The 3,152-nt window shown below is 48.4% G+C and overlaps 1 pseudogene; it reads left to right on the top strand.

The window, feature by feature from the left end:
• The first annotated feature begins 1,413 nt into the window (after positions 1-1,413).
• On the top strand, positions 1,414-2,039 carry LOC102756356 (annotated as a pseudogene).
• The last annotated feature ends 1,113 nt before the right edge of the window (positions 2,040-3,152 follow it).

The following is a 3,152-nucleotide window of genomic DNA, read 5'->3' as shown; positions in this document are numbered from 1 at the left end:
TTCTAACATTTTAGCAATGGACAGGTCTTTGGGGGTGATATCATTGCAGTCCCTCTCAGAGCTGAATAGAATGTCATACATATAAAGTGATTTAATCATTTGAGTACAGAATACACTTCCCAAACATCATATGATATGTTTTATTCCCTGGTCATTATCTGTGAGTGTGTTTGATGACCTCACTACAATAGAGTTCTGTGGGTGAACATGACGTTTTATGCTTGCTCTTAGCAGTTGCTCAGTGAGCATTTGTTGAACCAGTCAAGCTGGCCTATAAGTTCCACATAGGCTGGGATAGTATCTGCAGGGCTAACCCAGACTTAGCCAATTTCTGTTGAACAAACATTGGCTGTCCTAGGTATGTGGATGAGCGGTACTGTTGCCAACTATTTTTGTTATTTTGGATGCTTCTTTCTTCTTCAGCCTTTCCTAGATTTTCATATTCAGAATGAGGAATTGGTCTGGATTGGTGACACTGGGCTGGAGAGAGGCCTGAGATCTGGGAAATGTGCCACTTTGGCCATAAGGAGGAGCTGTGGCTCTATGGAAACCTCTGATGGGGGGAAGGGAGAGGACTGGGAGTCAGTGGAGGGGTGGGATGAGGTGGAAAGCTAGGGGTTTGGGACTCCATCATTTTTTAAAAAATATATTTTATTGATTTTTTACAGAGAGGAAGGAAGAGGGATAGAGAGTTAGAAACATCGATGAGAGAGAAATATCGATCAGCTGTCTCCTGCACACCCCCTATTGGGGATGTTCCCGCAACCAAGGTACATGTCCTTGACCTGAATCGAACCTGGGACCCTTGAGTCCGCAGGCTGGTGCTCTATCCACTGAGCCAAACCGGTCAGGGCAGGACTCCATCTTTATTTCACTTATGGGCATCAGTTGCAGACATCCCAACAATATTAAACTAAAATCTTTTTCAAATTGATTTTCCTCTATCTTGCACCAATGCCTGTGTTCTCTTTTAGCAACCTGTTTGCTCTAAGCCCAGCCAAGCCTTGTACCCTCAATACAGAGGCAGACCCTGGTTGTCCCTTGTATGGTTCCCTCAGCACCCTTCCCAGTGACTGGCTATGGGCCTGCATCACAATCATGCACTTTAAGTGATGGGTGCTATTCCATCCAATCTTCCTCCCTCCATGCAGTTGGGCAAAGGACTTTGAGGGGAAATGGAATTTTGAGCAATGCCCTGCCTGACTGAGCAGGGAAGGATGGAAGAAATTGTCTCTGGCTGAGAAGAGTCCTGGCAGGAGGAGTATAGAGAGAGAAACTGTATGATGAGGAAGGCAGCTAATAGCAGAAGAGCAGCTGCCAGAGGAATAACCCATCCGGATCCATTGAAATCCATCCTCTATCCGAATCTATATAAGGCATGAAAGGGGGAGGAAGGACTGTCCCCTGCACCAGGGGAAACTGTAAGTGACAATGACATCATAGGCAGAACCACCAACCAAGGCCTATGAGACCAGAGCCCAGCCCCCTGCCAGAATGTCCCAGTTAGAAGATGCCACTCATCCTGATTCCACCATGGACTACAAGCTGCTCTGCTATGTGGGCCTCTGTCTCCTGGGAACAGGTGAGTCTTGGGCTCTAATGGCTGTCCTTGAATACCAAGCCCTTTCCCTGTGGCTGCAGCAATACCCTTCTTTCTAGGCTTTGTCTGAATTTTGTCGCTTTCCCCCCAACAGTCCTCATGGACACCGGAATTACTCAGATGCCAAGACACCTGGTCATGGGGATGAGAAGTAAGAAGTCTTTGAAATGCAAACAACATCTGGGGCATAATTCTATGTACTGGTATAAACAGAGTGCTCAGAAGCCACCAGAGCTCATGTTTCTCTACAACTTCAAGAAACTCATTGAAAATAACACTGTCCCGAGTCGCTTCTCACCCGAATGCCCAGACAGCTCTCAGTTATACCTTCACGTGGATGCCCTGGAGCCAGAAGACTCCGCCGTGTACCTCTGTGCCAGCAGCAAAGACACAGCCTTGCAGAGTCACCTTCTGCCTGTGCAGAAACCGCCTGGGTCCAGTCAGGAAACTGTGGGGCAACCAAGGCTCAGTTCAGCATTTCCTGTGAGAGCCCAGATAGAAATCTCAGAGCACAATGCTGCCTGTCAATTCACTGGCTATGACAAAGTTAAATGCCATGCAGACCCAACAGCCTGTGGCCTGGCCTTGTCTTGAACATGACTATGCCTGGACAGAAATGTGCAAGGTCTTCATTATCTTCCTATCAGCTTGTGTCCTGGGAAATCTCTCATGAGGCACCTCACACCCTAGTCACAGCAGGCCTCCCAAGCCTGCTTCTAATAGGTACTTTTCCCTGACTTCTCTTTCCAACCAAGTTAGACCCGGACCACAGCCCTGATCCCAGGTCTAAATGTGCTCAGACCTTTTCTAAAACACTGCCTTCCCTCACCTTGTGGCTTTGTCAATTCCCACCACTGAGGATAATAGTTTCCTCAGCCAGTTTGGTTGTTTTTCCCTTTAGTCTCTTGATCAGAACTGTGAGTCACAGAGTCCATGCCTCTAGATCGTGGCTCTGAATTGGCCGTTGGAGAAGACAGTGGGTCCTGCTTGTGTGGTTCAGGTCTTCACACCCAGCCTAGCTGACCTAAAGACCACATTTGCCAAGGACCCTTCTGTAGCTACACTATTTCACTTAGGGCCTGCGGGCTTGCATGCTCCAGGACACATGGGCTGAGCCAGGGGCAGCACATGCCTGCACAGGCACTAAGGCTCAGGGTGCCAGCCCTTACCTAAGAACACCAAAGCATTGAGCTGGGGAACACCCCCATCCCCTGACCTGCCCCGTGTACTAGGCTGCTCTGTTTTGTTTCCTTGGGAGCTGCTGAGTCCAAGAAACAGAAGGAAACTTTTGATGTGGGCTTTTTAATTCCAGATCCTTATTACTGTATTTGCCGGCGTATAAGACGATTTTTTGGCCCTGAAAAATATGCCTCCAAGTGGGGGGTCGTCTTATATGCCAGGTACACTTCAGATAGACTGCCCATAGTGCTTGCCCCGTGTCATAGTGGCCTCCCGATGCCCGCCCACTTCATTCCACATACCGTTCAGGCATCAGCAGCGCTGCTGGGTGTATGCTCGGCTGTTATGCGATTTTGCTGTTATGCGATTTTAC

The sequence above is a fragment of the Myotis davidii genome, unplaced genomic scaffold, assembly GCF_000327345.1.
Source record: "Myotis davidii unplaced genomic scaffold, ASM32734v1 scaffold1189, whole genome shotgun sequence".
Taxonomy (NCBI): domain Eukaryota; kingdom Metazoa; phylum Chordata; class Mammalia; order Chiroptera; family Vespertilionidae; genus Myotis; species Myotis davidii.
This window is presented reverse-complemented; position numbering and strand designations above follow the sequence as displayed.